At 36.4% G+C, this 16,745-nt stretch overlaps 1 protein-coding gene across 4 annotated transcripts in view; it reads right to left on the bottom strand.

The window, feature by feature from the left end:
- Positions 1–16,745, bottom strand: part of Umad1 (UBAP1-MVB12-associated (UMA) domain containing 1) — a 247,216-nt gene that overhangs the window by 160,506 nt on the left and 69,965 nt on the right. The gene's annotated exons all lie outside the window — the stretch shown is intronic.

The following is a 16,745-nucleotide window of genomic DNA, read 5'->3' as shown; positions in this document are numbered from 1 at the left end:
TTTTTTTTTTTAGTTTATGTAGTGGATTACATTTGATGGATTTCTGTATATTGAACAATCCCTCATCCCTGGGATGAAGCCTACTTGATCGTGGTAAATGATTGTCTTGATGTGTTCTTGGATTTGGTTGGCAAGAATTTTATTGAGTATTTTTGCATTGATATTCATAAAGGAATATTCTTTTTCTTGGGTCTTTGTGTGGTTTTGGTTTCAGAGCAATGTGGCTTCATAGAATGAACTCGATAGTGTTCCTTCTGTTTCTATTTTGTGGAATAGTTTGAAGAGTATTGGTATTAGGTCTTCTATGAAGATCTGATAGAATTCTGCATTAAATCCATCTGGTCCTGGGTTAATTTTTTGTTTTGGTTTGGTTTGGTTTGGTTTGGTTTTTTGTTTTTGCTTGGGAGACTTTTGATGCCTGCTTCTAGTTCTTTAGGGTTTATGGGACTGTTTAGATGGTTTATCTGATCCTGATTTAACTTTGGTATTTGGTATCTATCTAGAGAATTGTCCATTTCATCCAGATTTTCCAGTTGGGCTGAGTATAGGCTTTTGTAGTAGGATCTGATGATTTTGTTTTGTATTTCCTCAGTTTCTGTTGTTAACTCTCCCTTTTCATTTCTGATTTTGTTAATTTGGACATGGGCTCTGTGCTCTCGGGTTAGCCTGGCTAAGGGTTTATCTATCTTGTTCGTTTTTTTCCAAAGAACCAGTTATTGGCTTTTTTTTTTTTTATTCTTTGTATCATTCTCTTTGTTTCTACCTGGTTGTTTTCAGCCCTGAGTTCTTTCTTATGCCCCAGAAGCCAATATGCTAGACAATACAATGCCTTCGGAATGGCAGAGAGCTGAGCAAAGAGCTAAGAGATGAACTTTGCTAACAGACCATTCCCAGTTTATCATTGGTAAGTACCTCCTATAAGCAGCTGTTTTTCAAAATAAAGTCATGATGTAATTAAAAATCAGAGGAAAGAAGCAATAAAACATCTCAAAAGCCAGGCAGTGGTGGTACAAGCCTTTAATCCCAGCACATGGGAGGCAGAGGCAGGTAGATTTCTGAGTTCGAGGCCAGTCTGGTCTACAGAGTGAGTCCCAGGATAGCCAGGGCTATACAGAGAAACCCTGTCTCAAAAAACCAAACCAAACCAAACCAAAACCAAAACAAAACAAAACAAAAAAACAGCTCAAAAGAAATCATTGACAACCTTCTCCATATGTATTATACAATGTGTATAACACAATATATATAATATATAATAATATATATTGCGTGAGGTAACCAAGACCAAGAAAGAAAAATGTCAAATACTCTGTTGCATCTCCCAGCTCCAAATCTTTGGATCTGAGTACATATCCTGGAGTAACAACAGAAAGCAAAAAGTAAACATAAAAGGGGCACTGCTGTGGTGGGTGACAGGCGGCAGAGCATTAGAGAAGGGAATAGCAGTGTACACGTGCTCTGATCAGGGAAACAGGGAAATGTGAGCAGGCTTGAAATACGTGAGGAAGGAGATAAACATTAGAGCAAGGAGGATAAAGTAACCTTTTTAAAAAAACTTACAACATATCTAAGTCTGTGTAAAAATATCATATGTAGTTAAAATTTTTCTATCTTGGATAACAATACTACGTCCAAGAGCCAAAACTCATTTAATTAAAACTTTAACAGCAGGCATGAGAAGCTCTTTTGTAAGTTGTTTGGTCAGGCTTGTCCAAGAGACTCACAAATGTTATAGATTATTTTATCACCCTTGCTTCCCTCCCAGAGGTTTAAGGCAAGTTCACTGATAACTGAAGAGAACATACACTGCAGAGGCAGAGACCCCAAAGGCCCCTGAGCTGGAACTGACTTGAAAACATCTTCCTTGAGGACTATCATTCAGAGTAGCAGAAGGTGCCATGAAAACTTCCAATGGATGAAAGCAACGAACAGTCCTACTCAGCTATGATGCCTATACACCAAATAATCAGCACAGCATGATACCTCTAACAGTGCAGTAGTGGCATGCATACACTGGTGGTAACCAACTGCTCTCTAATTGGATTTAGGGGCCATTCAATAAGAGGAAAACTTAGCCAACTACTCAGGGCTGGTAAAGTCACGGATCTGGGAGGAAAACCTACAACCACAACTTTAGTAAGGCAGAATAATTCCTAACTATATTAAAAATATTTATCAGGTAGTCACACCTGTAATCTCTACACTACGGAAGCTGAGCCAAGAGGCCTACAAAGTGAGTTTTGGTCCAGTCTGAAGTACCTTGTTAAAAAAGGAGAGAGAAAAAGAGTAATCATTGGCAAACTAATAATTTTCATCATTATGGTTACTGTATAAAAATAGAGAAATTAAAATACACTAGATTTGCCTGATTTTAGCTTGATCATTATTTAAATTCACTTTCCTGAGATTCTGATTCTAAGTGTTGAGCTCAGTAAGTAACAGTACTTTAGAGAAGCCTCTTTTCCATTTGCTACTAGTTTTTTTTCTTTCTAGATTACTCATTACTGGGAAGCCATTTCCTACCTATTCTTTCCTCTCAATATCAATGATGTCTTATTAAAAAGCACATGTTGCTTTAAAATCATCCCACAAGTCTCTGTTGCTCTGTAGAAGAACATCAGACCTACAAGCCTCATGTGCTGGCTCACCCATTGTTCTCCATCACTACCCATACTCTTTGCTCCTCTCCTCACTGCCAGCATCCATACTCTATCAGCCTCTGTAGTGAGCCAAAATAAGTACAGCCTCAGGGCACTGCACAGCCTACAATACTCTCTGTCCAGGTACTCATGACTCACCCTTCAGGTATCATATATCATTTCCAGAGCTGATGAGATAATCTAGGTGATGAAGTGCTCACCCACAACACTGACAATCTGAGTTTGATCCTTGGAGCCCAAAATAAGAGTGGAAGGAGAAAACCAGTTTGATAAAATTTGTGCCCTGATTTCCACATGTCATGTGGATGTGCATGTGGATGTGCATGCATGTGCACACACACACACACACACATAAAACTATTGCCACTATTAAAAAAGTAAATTATCATTTCCTTGGAGAGGATTTCTGTAACTTCTCACACTAAATTAATTCTCCTTTATGATATCCTCACATGGCATCCTTTTCTCCTCTTTTTCTATTCATTACTACATGTAGCGAAATGAGTATTTATGCATGACGTATATGCATAAGCATCATATATTTCGGTATAAACACATGTAGGTATAAAATGCTGGCTGAGGTTATAAGATGAGCAAACACAGGAACTATGTCTGCTTTGGGCACCTCTATAGAGCCAATACTTTGCTCCGCATGTAGCACATACTGAGCTGTTTAAAAGGACTGCTGAGTTAATTAATTATAAGTCCCCCTTCTCCATTAACACCCCCAATCCAATTCCAGGCCCTAGAAAACAAACATAATATTTTAAAATTTTTAAAAATATTTCAAGATATAAAAACATGTTCAAAAGAAATAGAATTCAAGCACAAATATATTTTAATATATTTTTCTACTACCAATTTTTATACATGAGTTAAATGTAATGAAAACACTTTTAGAATAGTAACTGGATAAAAATACAAAAGAGATTTGATAATTAAAATTTAGTATAAATGGCTGAAATTTTAACTAGAAACATAAATTTTATACAAAATACCTATTATATAACTTTTGACATGTCACCAAACATTTACTAACAAATATGATATGTATCAAAGCCCATTTTATACAACAGAGATGGTTCAAGTCAGTATTAGTTTAGTGACAAGATTCATGATAATTTTACATTTTAATTTAACTAAATCAACCAATCACATTAAAAGCATAATGGGAAAAAGTCACAGAGACTTAATCATATTATCTATCTACTTAAAAGTATACATAATACATGGAATTCTATGTTAACACATATTAGCTGGAAAAAAAAATCCCATCTAGAAACCAGTTAGGATGCAGACAAGTGACCAAATAGTGTCCAGCCTCAACTGATACATAAGGCTCAGGGATAAAAGCAGAAAAGGAGTCAGAAAGACTAGAAGAACCAGAACAAGAAGTCAGCTGTGAGCCTTTGTCTCATATATATATATATATATATATATATATATATATATATATATATATATATATATATCAGAGAAGCTATACTCAGGAAGTTTCACCAACATGGCTGTCTAATAAGAGCTGAACAAGGATAACACTGACATCGAGTTCATAGGGCTTCAACTCCGACAAAGAAATACAGACAACCAAGGATGATGAGAATGGGAAACATCTCCCCCAGGAGAAATCCCCTAGATTCATTATCTAAGATCAAAGAGTCAGTCCTGAAATTGTATACATATAAGTAACATACAGACTGAGCAGGCTGTATCTATTTAGGAACACACATACACACACTCACGAAATACAGGCTATGAATTTGAGAACATTAGTACGTGGGGAAGGGTTGGAGGAAAAGAAAAAGGAGGAAATGATGTAATTATACTTCATTTTTTAAAAAAATATTTTTAAAAATCCACAATGGGACACATCATCAACACACAAGACCAGGTGGAAGAATGATTTGCAGAGACGGAGGACAAGGACAGAAATAATATATAAAGACATACATAAAGGAAAAACAAAACAACAGTGGACATAGCCAAAATGTTCAAAATCTCTGGGATATGTTCAAAAGACCAAACCCAAGAAATCATGTAATAGGAAAAGGAGCTGAATTACAGTTTAAAAGGGTTAGACAATTTATTGAATGTAGCTACAGCCATGAATTTCTTAAAGATGGAGAAAGAAACTGGCATTAGACACTAGAGGCATTTAGAACCTCAAATATGAGCAGAAAATCATCACTCCATGACACCACGGTCAAGATCTCAACAGTATAAAGCAAGGCAACAAATAACCAATTACTTACTTCCAAGAAACACTCATTACACTGTAAGGTGTACACCCAAATGACAAGTATTAAGAATGGGGAAAATGTCAAATCTCACTGTAGATAATAATTTTGAAACATGATAGATCCCTCAGGAACCTGCAATGGAATGGTAGTGAAATATAAAATCCCTAATGCCTACTGATCTAGACACTCTAAGAACTTCTATGTCCTTAGTTAGTATACAAAGTTGAAAATTAACCACCTGTTAATATCCTGCTTTAAAAACCGAGTAATTTACATTACTTAAGGTATCTAACAAGCAACACTGAAATGTTTTAATTATTTTAAAAGCTTATAAACTGTTTATATTTTGTGCCTGAATAATGGTACCAAGACGTGTACATTTCTCATTACTGTTCTTAAATTCTCCGCCTTTCTTTGTAGAAGATCAAACAAAAGAAATCCCTTCACTTAACTCTCCTTTTTGTCTCCACTTCCCAGACTCTGTATTCATCTTCTCCGGGTATCAACCAAAGTTCATAGGCACTATATTAAGTCATCTGTACATAGTAGCCATAAACCAAGTATCAGTACTGCACAGATAAAACACAATGGCATATGGGGGTAACATTACCATTCTGGGAAACGTGACCACTGGGGAGCTTGTCTACCAAAAAATAATAAAGCAGAAGAAAGATATAAAAGAAATTTCATTGCCCTAGGGATAATCTCCAAAAGGTAGATTAATGGTAACACTACAGAGAAAAGAAAGCCCTGGCACATGTAGTTACCAGGGATGATACCATTCATTGACATACAGTGTTTAATGGAAGTTAAAATAAAACAAAACGAAACAAAAAACGTATTGGTTTGTACTTTTGCTACTGCAGTAGATTTTGAACAACAGTTCATTAAATAGCAAGAGGTCCTGTTTGAACCACTGGCTAGTAATCCATACCACAGCAAGATATTTGACTCAAATACAGATGATGCAAACTTAGTGACTAATTAATGCCATAGTGATTTAATTTTTGGCAAAGAAGCCTCATGAGAACAAGCCTCCATTTTGTTTGTCTCACTTCATCTGCAAGTCAGACCTCATAGTGGAAAAAACAATTAGAAAGTATACTAAAGCCATCCAGCGTCTACACTAGTCCTTAATAATATTAGAGAGCTTTAAGAAACTTAAAGTTTTCAATAACTAACTACAGATTAATACTCTACAGACTTTTCACTTCAGGCACAGATTTGTATTTTGTTGTTGGTGGTGTTGTTGTTATTTTAATGGGGTCTAAAAGCCTCGGGGATCTAAGCAGATGCATGCTTGTATGCCCATCTTTTGTTTAAATTACCACATTGGTAGCACACTTCATTTATATGAAATTCTACACCATATATATTCACTGTAGACTTTTATTCAATTCAAGATTATTATATTTGTACTTGTACAAAAGGGATGCTGTTTGTTTGCTTGTTTTTGTTACCTTGGATATAGAATCCAGTTTCTTAATTGACAGGATCAAAGACCCAGGTCTCCTCATTGCTTTAAGATGACTATTAGAGAAAGGAAGTACATTATATCTCCTTCAAGTACATATAATGATAACTGGTAATATTCATTGACAAGTGTACACAAATGTCAGGCCAGGCTTTTGCATGTAATGATCTCAATCAATCTTTATAAACATCTGATAAATTGGATACTACCATCATTCTATTTTATGGAAAGAGAAACAAAGGCATAATAAAGGTAATGCCGCCAGGCATGGTGGCGCATGCCTTTAATCCCAGCACTTGGGAGGCAGAGGCAGGCAGATTTCTGAGTTCAAGGCCAGCCTGGTCTACAGAGTAAGTTCCAAGACAGCCAAGGAGACACAGAGAAACCCTGTCTCAAAAAAAGAAAGAAAGAAAGAAAGAAAGAAAGAAAGAAAGAAAGAAAGAAAGAAAGAAAGAAAGAAAGAAAAAAAAAAGAAAGGTAATGCCTTGTGCGCAAATAGATATTAAATGGTACAAGAATCAGTTATAAACAATAAAAGGAAAGTCTAGCAACTTCCAGAGGTCAAGTCCCTGGACACTAGAATAAAGTACTCTTACTGACTCTCATACTGTGATACACCCCACAGAACTGGCCCAATAAAAAGGCTACATTAAACTACAAGGTGAGACCTTTAAATCAGATTCATTAGGGCATACAAAAGGACAATAGATAAAGCCAAGGAGATGGGCTTCATGTCAAGAAAAAGAAAATAGTCAAAAATAAGCAAATGCTCTATGATGGTTTTGTTCTTTACTAAAAACTTGATCTACTTGCCCATTCTTTCTTCAGTTACTATATATAAAAAGACAACAGAGCCATATTAAAGGAGTCTCCTGAACAAGGATGTATAGGTAAACAAAGTAAAAATAATTTTATGAGCTATAAAAGTATAATGATAAAGATTTTTTCAGAGCATGTATATATGTGTAGTCTATGTGCATGTTTTTGCATGTATGGGAGTGCATGTATGTATGCAGATGTGTGCATATGTATATACTCATACATGTGGAGGCTCCAAGTTGCTCTCAGATGTCTTACTCTACTCTATGATTTCCTATTTTTATACTAAGACAAGAACTCCAGTGAAGCTTGGCTCGGCTACTTCAGCTAGTCTAACTAACCAGCCAGTCCCAAGGATCTTGCTTCTGCCTCTGTGTATTACATAGGCTAACATCACCACAGCCCTACGGAGACTCTGTCGTCATCCTCATTTCATAGCCAAGAACACTGAAGCCCAGAGAGGTTAATTAACTCACTAAAGTCCCAGGGCATAAGTAACAGACCTGAGATGCAGATTCAAATGTGTAACTCAGTAGGCAATAGGACTTTCCCCTAGGGGTAGGTGTGTAGGGGTGTGTGTGTGTGTGTGTGTGTGTGAGAGAGAGAGAGAGAGAGAGAGAGAGAGAGAGAGAGAGAGAGAGAGAGAGAGAGAGAGAGAGAGAGAGAGAGAGAGAGAGAGAGAGAGAGAGAGAGAGAGATTAATTTCTTGCAGCTTTAGACAAGGAACACCCAAGGAGACAAGAAGCCAGAGTTGTACAACAAGCTCTGCCCTGGGTTGGTTTCTGATTGTTTCCTGCCACTGCAGGAAACATGGTGGCCAATTCTACAAGGAGTCAATGGAAGCCACAATTCAGCCAGCAAGGGGGCAGTGGTAATATAGTAATTTTGGAAATTTTCACAAAAAAATGGCACATTGACTTCCATTTTTCTATACTGAGGAACCAATCACTCTGTTGTTCATGCACTGCCCTGACACTATCCATGACGATATTAAGAAACAACTACATGTGTGGCTATAATGGAAGCTCAGCAGTTAAGAGAGCTGGCTGCCCCTCCAGAGGATGCAGGGTTGACTACTAGCACCCACATGGAGGCTCCTAACTGGTACAGGCAATCTATGCCCTCTCCTGACCTCTGTGAGCAGCAGGCATAGACCCACACAACAGGTAGAAACTCATACACATAAAAAAATAAAAAATAAGGGAGTAGTTCTTTCTCAAAGAAAATGAGATTTTCAGAAAGGAGGCTCAAAGACACATTAAAAAGAAAAGCAAGTTATAAGTAAACAAGGGCCCTCATGCACAACCAGACATCTTTATTGCCAGGAATCATTTGAAGAACACATTGAAATAAAATGAATAAAAATGACTGAATTTTTGAAGACATTAGGGGACCAGATGTAACTTAGGCAGAATGCCTTCCTTTGGCACTCAGCAGGTGAGAGGCTTTTAAGTCATCAAATTGGCAAAACTAAAGCTGTGACCTGGGGGTGCAGAGTTCAGAACAAGAACTGAACTTATCGAAAAGAAATGGATCTGTTTCAAAGAAGAATTATAAATTCAAAGGACTCACTCTCAGCAAAATGGTTCAACAACAGACTCCTCCAAAGCTCAAGCCTTTCCATTGCTGACATCACATCCACTGTGGGAAGTAAAGAGAGATGAGCTAAGAGCTCCTCGACCTACTAAAAACACTGATATCCCCAGCTGTAATGAGTCTTCACCTACAGGAATGTACTGAAGATACTGGATAATACAGCACAGCACTACATTAGATGCATTTTACCGCAACATTTACAAGATATCCACCCCCTCTCTTTGCCAAATAGCAAAGCTCTTTGGAAGAAACACAACAGATTCCCTTTTATTGGGAGATGGAAAGAATTTTATCAAAAGGAAACCAAATACAACGATGATTCTCAAGTCATAGTCAGGCAATGAAAGACCTATTGCGAACAACAGCATAAATTCTTTGAAAGAAAATGTATGACAGAAATTCTAAGGAAGGTACTGTATGATTGTTTGCAAATTCTCCTAAATTTAGTAAAGGGGTTCTTGGAAAAATTAAAATTATTGGATAATCAGGATGCACTCTGAAAGTTCTGTATCTGAGCTGAGGTATGGTATATCCTCTAGTGGATAGTCAAGAAACATGGATGACAAACTAATAGTGGACCTTATTAAAATACTGCAGAATTCTACATTATACTTATCTCTACATACTATACCCTTAAAGCGACCTCAAGACAAACTGCTTTCTGTTTAGATTTAAGGCCTGTTTCACAGGAAAAAACACAACCTGGCCAAAAATCCATGGCTAGATCATCTTAGACCTTAGGTATAAGTCTACTATCTTTTTTTTCTAAATGGACATTGAATCAAATGCTTTCTAAATATACTTCTATCTCCACTGATTATTAATATAGCTCTCATTCTTCATAAGAGAAGCATCTTTGTTTGGTGTGGTGGTTTGAATAAGTATGGCTCCCATAGACTCATGTGTTTGAATGCTTGGCCCATGGGGAGTGACACTATTAGGAGTTGTAGCTTTGTTAGAGGAAGTGTGTCACTGTGCCAGCAGGCCTTGAGGTCTCCTACGCTCAGACTATATCCAGTGTGGAACACAGTCTCCTCCTTGCTGCTGCCTGTGGCTCACATCGCAAAACTCTCAGCTCCTTCTACAGTACATGTCTGCGTGCTACACTGATAATGGACTGATCCTCTGAAAATGTAAGCCAGCCCTAATTAAATGTTTTCTTTTTTTATGAGTTGCCATGGTTTCTCTTGATAGCAATGAAACCCAAACTAAGACAGTGGGTAAGACAGAAATTCAAAACTGGTCACAGTATAGGGAACAAGTATCTGTGGAGTGTTTATCCACAAATGTGATGAGATGAGGATACATCCTGGATGGGGAAGAGAGACTCTAAGAGACAGCAGTGGCTTCTTGGCATTGCAGAATTGTTGCACCATGGACTCACAGAAGTTGTGGTTCCCTGAAGAAGACCTGTACAAGGTCAAGCCAGTAAGCATGTTAGCAAGGCTAGGAGAGGAGCTCCCAGCCCCCCTGAGAAGTTACTGAGAATCAAGTGAAGGAGAGTTGGTTTTAGGGGGTGGACCCTGCTAGGTTGGTGGTGCTCCAGTAGAGGACCCTACACACATGATATCTGAACTCATATTATAAACAAACAAACAAAGTTTAGATAAAGTAGAAAAGAACATATGGGGGTGATCTGGATGGAGTAGGATAAAAGTAGAAATGACTGGAATATATTGTATGCATGCATGACATTCTTAAAGAATACATAAAATACTATGTTTAAGAACTGGTGCTATAGCTCAGTGGTGAAGACCTGCACAGCATATGTGAGACCCTATAGTAGAGTTTCAGCAAAAGAGTAAAGTACTGTAAATAGTAAAAATTACTTGATATCAAACTATGTTTCTTTGTAATCTGATCCAATTATGTGCCATTTCTAGCTAGAATATCCATCTTATCAGGAGTGTCAACAATCACCTAATGTTAACCTTTCTTTTTGACCTTGCAACCATCTTTACTTAAGTCATAATTATTCTTCATGGACAAATCATTGTCTACTAAACAGCAATTTCTTGAGTATGTTCTCAAAAAACATTTATGCCATTACTTTCATAGGGCCTGATTGTTTTATGGCATAGTCTGAGAAAATAACAGTGTTAACAACATACTCATTAACCACATCTCTGGTTAAGTAATCTTATGTTTAGTCTAAAAAAATACTTTCATAGGGCCTGATTGTTTTATGGCATAGTCTGAGAAAATAACAGTGTTAACAATATACTCATTAACCACATCTCTGGTTAAGTAATCTTATGTTTAGTCTAAAAAAATACAATTCAACTGAACTGCAAAAATTTTGGTATAGTAAGTAGTCATGTGTCTTATATCCTTCCTGCACATTATGGAAAACTTCAATGAAGTTGTAGTCAATGTATATAGATTTTAAAACATTGCAATGAATTCAAATGGGTACTTCAAGCTTGTATTTCTAGAACTCTGAATGCTAAGTTAGGAAGGAGAACAGGAATTTGAGGCTAGTCTGGGTTACAGACTGTAAAACCTTGTCTCAAAAACAAAACAAGTATTAATGAATGGAAAAGAAAAGAGCTAGCTAACATGTAATTTTGTTTTAAAAACCAAAAGATATGACATGGATTAATGAAAATAGTATGCAATTATTTCATTTTAAGGAAAAATGTAAACTGAGACGTCATGAGAATAAGAGACTAGGTATCTAATTTCAATGTAGTGTGGAAAATAACCAATTTTAGCAATATTCCTTGTAATTTTTTTATTATAAAAACATCAGCACATATGTTTTTAGTGAATATTTTTCAGGTTAAGATGTAGTTATATGCACATTTACATAAATTCTTTTCAGTTTTGTTAGTGTAGCATATAATATCCTTATTACATAAAACTGGACATATTTTCCAGTCATTCTATAATGCTTTAAAACATGTATGCATTGTGCAATGAATGCTTAGATAATGAACTCTTTCCTCAAACAGCTATCATTTCTTTATGGCTAAAATATTCAAAATCAGGGCTGGAGAGGTGGCTCAGTGGTTAAGAGCACTGACTGCTCTTTCGAAGGTCCTGAGTTCAATTCCCAGCAACCACATGGTGGCTCACAACCATCTGTAATGAGATCTTACACCCTCTTCTGGTGTGTCTTAAGTCAGCTACAGTGAACTTACATATAATAAAAAATGAATAAATAAATAAATAAATAAATAAATAAATAATAAATCTTTAAAAAATATTCAAAATCTTTTGTTTTAATCTTGTAAAATACAGTACCTTATTACTATCTTTTGTCATCTTGCCATGAAATCAACCCCAGAACTACTTCTCCTTCATAACTAGACCTTGGTATCATTCTTCTATTCTCTTCTCTCTTCCCAACCACTGTTGTATTCTCAACTGGTCTCTAACATTCACATTGAAACTTCAAATATATAGTAACATTATATAGTTTTGCATATAAAGTGCATAAACACTTCTTCTATTCAGGGAGGCACATTAACATTAAAGGTATAAGCACTAAAATAAGGCTTAAGTAAATCAGAGAAGACATTTTCAAAAGTATAGCTACCAATATTCCTGAACTTCTTAAAATAAAACACTTAATAATAAAAGTTAGCTCTAACCTCAAAGTATAGAAACTAGACTATTTCTGGGAACCAAGTGAAGATTCACATCCACATTAGGGTGAATCCAACAGCTTAAGTTGACTTAGGATGCTCAAAATCATCCTATAGGGATTCTACTGACTCAGAGTCTTCCCAATATTATAAAACCAAGAATAGTATATAACGGCAATTTTAAGGTCTAGAACTATAGCTCAGTGGTAGCACGCTTGCACGGCATGTATAAGTCTCTAGCTCAGTAGTTCTCAACCTTCCTAATGCTGCAATCCTTTATATAGTACCTAATGTTGTGGTAACCCCCAAGTATAAAATTATTTCATTTTTACTTCATAACTGTGATAAATCATAATGTAAATATCTGATATGTGGGATATCTTCTATATGATCCCCCAAGGGGTCTGTAACCTACAAGTTGAGACCCACTGCTCTAGCTCAATTCCAAGTATTAGGAGAGGGAGAGAAATTCTACCACTTAGCCTGACAGTAGCTTCATAATAATTCTAATAACATTTGAGATGTGTCACTATAAACATTGAAAGTTCAGTGAAGTTAAAACTTAGTGAAGTATCTTAGCAGGACACTTAACTTCACTGATATGGCTGGTAGCATTTAAGTGTCTTGGGATTAATTCTGTGCAGTGTTCAAAGACACATCAGCCCACACTTCATAATGGTATATGCTACTAATGTTTTCTGGGTACTATTGCATCATCACAGTGACTTCAAAACATGGACAATATATCTAGTCCAACAAGAAAACCACAATTCTAATTTGGGAATATAAAATTTACATTGTTTGGATTCATTTTGGCAATAATTATGGCTGGGTAAATTATATTCTCGCTAACGCAATAAATAAAATTAACACAGGAAAGACATCAGTAAAATGCCCTCATCATGGCTGGGTGACCGATACTCTCAATAAAGCAATAAATAAAATTAACACAGGAAAGACATCAGTAAAACACCCCCAAATGCATGTTTACAGCTTTACAATTTCTAAAGAAAAATCAGTAAGAGCACTGAGTCTTTCTATGAGACTTAACTTGGCATCCAGCTGACTACCCAGAGATTTTGGAGTCTCCTGCCAAATAAATGACAAACATACCAACTGGGTATAGTGTATTACTTACTGCTGTGAAAAAAAAAAAAACACCAAAACAATGATAGATTACAACACTCTTTGTCTATAAAAATGCCTAACATTTCTGGCTTAAGACCTTTTGAGCCTAATAAATAACTCTATTTCTTCTGACAGAGGTTTCTTTCATTGATGGGTTTATTAAATAAATACGTAGTTCATCAGTTTACAGAATGTGTTATTTCACACAATTTAATATGAAAGAAGTAGCAGGTGGCACTATTAAGAACCATCAGTAGTGGGAACTGTTTCATAGATGACCAACTTAATCTACCTTTGGACCATGGCCATCCTTTTATAAGATCTTTCCATATAACACAACGTTTTAATGCCCATCTACTCAGGGTGTTTATGAAATCCTTGTGCAACTTTAAACTTGACCTATCCCACTGAACTGTAGTTTATGAGGCTGTGCTAAAACTGTGTGTATTCATCCAGACCACATTCTTTAAAGAAACTTCAAGCCAGGATCATGAATGCAATTTATGAAATAACCCAGCAGCAGCTGGAGAATGTTCTCAATGAGGTGGAAAATCAGACTGAATGTTGGATTACCAAAAAATGTTGGTTATGTTGAAGTCTGTAAATTTACACCACAGTGTTAAAGTCTTATGACTTCAGTCATTTATATTTTTTCTGCCACAAATAAAACAAATAAAATTTAATATAAAAAATTTAAACATCTGAAATAGCTATTATTTTCCCATGTTATTAACATAATAGGAACTCATTAGAAAATGTTTTATAGTTGTTTATCTCACTGGTTTATTTCCCACTGGCTAGGACCACATTCTTCTCATTATTTTTTGTTTATCCAGCTCAACCTCTAAGTCTGGAGTAGTTTCTTACTCAACAAAAGGTCAACTCAAAGCAATAATCAAATTAAGAGGAAGCTTATATGCATTGTGGAAGAGTTTACAAACAGAATGGAAATAGAATATATGAGAAAAAAACAATTATTTTTTGCATATTTATATCTAATTGTATTGTACACATGTATGTGTGTACACATGCTTGTGTGAATGCAGGTCACTTGCCACAGAACACATTTAGAGGTCAGAGAAGACAGGATCTCTCTTTTTTCTTTGCTGTTTATTGCTGTGTTTGTCAGAATAGCTGGCCTGTGAGCTTTCATGGATTCTTTTGCTTCTACCTTCTGTCTTGCCATGAGAGTAATGGGATGACAGACACATACACCCATGCCCAACATTACATGCTCTAGAATTCTGGAGATTTGGACACAGAACCTTATGTTTAAATGGCAAGTACTCTGTGCATTGATCCATCTTTCTAGATTTGTTTCTCTATACCTACTTTCTATCCACAGAATTCATAGACTACAGTCACTTAATGATGGGGCTACATCTGGGCAAGGTGTCATTAGGTTTCTTTTATATCATCCTATAAACAGCATAGAGTGTACTTGATGTGGCCTCTTGATGCAAGCAAGATATGAACATGGCATATATGAGGCTGCTGCAGGCATACTATAACATTGTTTCACAGTATACTTTCTAGTTAATAAATAGAGATACAGTCTAAAACAATGATAAAAATATGAATTCAACTAAAAATAAACCTAATGGTAATTTAAAAAAATATGGAGAATTTTTAATCCAGTAACATGGCTGCTCTGGCAAGAAATCACATCCAAAGGCTTCCTAGGTCTCTGTGATCTGCCTGGAATATAGGCACTCTTATTACTCATACCTTTAGTCCTAAACAATGAAGGTAGAATTAGTTTGTAGAAGGAAGCATTTATATTTGAACATGGCATCTAATTGAGGGGCAGACAGTGATGAATCAGAGAAAGATTTGACAGAAGAGTCAGAGATAGGATATGCCCAACTTTCACGAGAACAGACAGGAAAGGGAGGCTATTTTAAAGCATCACAGGAAGAGAGTCATTCAGTCGGGAGTCAGTGCAGTGAATGCAGTGCAGTGGAGTTGAGTTCTTTCTGAGTTCAGGCATTTCAGTGCAGATCAGCAGAGGTAGTTGAAGCCAGAGAATAAGAAGCCAGAAGATTAGAACAACTTACCAAAGTTGGTTTGAGGTCAAGCAGAGCAATTTGGTGAAAATCCGAGAGAAGCCAGACTGAATCAGTCAGCTTGGAGAGGAGTTTGAGGCAGAATGGCTGAGCTGAACCAGCCATCCAGAGTCCAGAAAGAGCTAGAAAGGGTGAACTTATTCAGTAGTAAACCTCCTAGATGACAATTACATCTGGTGAGTAAAAGTTACTTTTATAGAAAAGGTCATTTGAAGTAAGTGCTAGCAGAAAGCTTAAGAAACATCAAACATGTCCATCAGTCTCAGTGTTCTAACCTTGACTGCATGTTAGAATCACTAGGAGAAACTAAAGTCCCTGCTAGGCATTTTCCTGGCTAATTAAGTCAGCCTCCCTAGAGCTAGAACCCCAGACAGTTAGATCTTTGGTATTTGCATTAGAATCCCTTTGTATCACGAGAACCAAAATGATTGCAAGAACTACTTAAGTGAAAAGGAAAGGTTCTAAACTCAGAGTTTCAGAAGGTTAGGTCCAAATGGTGGGAGAAGGTGCTTGAACAGCTCCCAACTGCAGATAGGAAGCAGAGAAAAAGAAACTAGAGACCAGGTGTACCTTTAAGGGTATGTCCCGAGACTCACTTCTTTTAGCTAGGCCTTACATCCCATATTCCCATCACCCTGCCACCATCTAAAGTGCTGCAATCATCTGGGGACCAAGCATTCAATATGTGAGCCTGCCAAGAGTATTTCATAATACTATCCTATGGAGCAACACCCGAGTGATTCCATGAATGAAAAATGCAGATGAAATGCAGGACAAGAGAGAAATGACCATTCAGATAGTTGGAAAGCAACAAATTACAGTACTAAGAAAGCAGCTGCAGATTCAGCTCAGTAGCAGAGCACCTGCATAGCAAGAACAAATTCCTGAGTTCAAATCCAAGACTGAAAAACAACAATGAAGACAACAACAGCACAGAACACCCATAAGATCATTTTAATTTTCTCTAGAAATACTTAATATTTTTGAAAAGGGATGTCTATAAAATATTGGAGGAAACTAAATACTTCGAGTGGGAGAAATAGGATTCTTTAATCCCAATACCAAATGGTCAGCCCAAGAAACATGTATCTAAGTAACATTATGTAGAAGAACAAGTTATATTTAGGAATATATAGGTATACACATATTCATATACTCATGTAACAAAAAGT

The sequence above is a fragment of the Mastomys coucha genome, unplaced genomic scaffold (genome assembly GCF_008632895.1).
Source record: "Mastomys coucha isolate ucsf_1 unplaced genomic scaffold, UCSF_Mcou_1 pScaffold20, whole genome shotgun sequence".
NCBI classification, from domain to species: domain Eukaryota; kingdom Metazoa; phylum Chordata; class Mammalia; order Rodentia; family Muridae; genus Mastomys; species Mastomys coucha.
The sequence above is the reverse complement of the archived record's forward strand: the minus strand, read 5'-3'. Positions and strand labels throughout refer to the sequence as shown.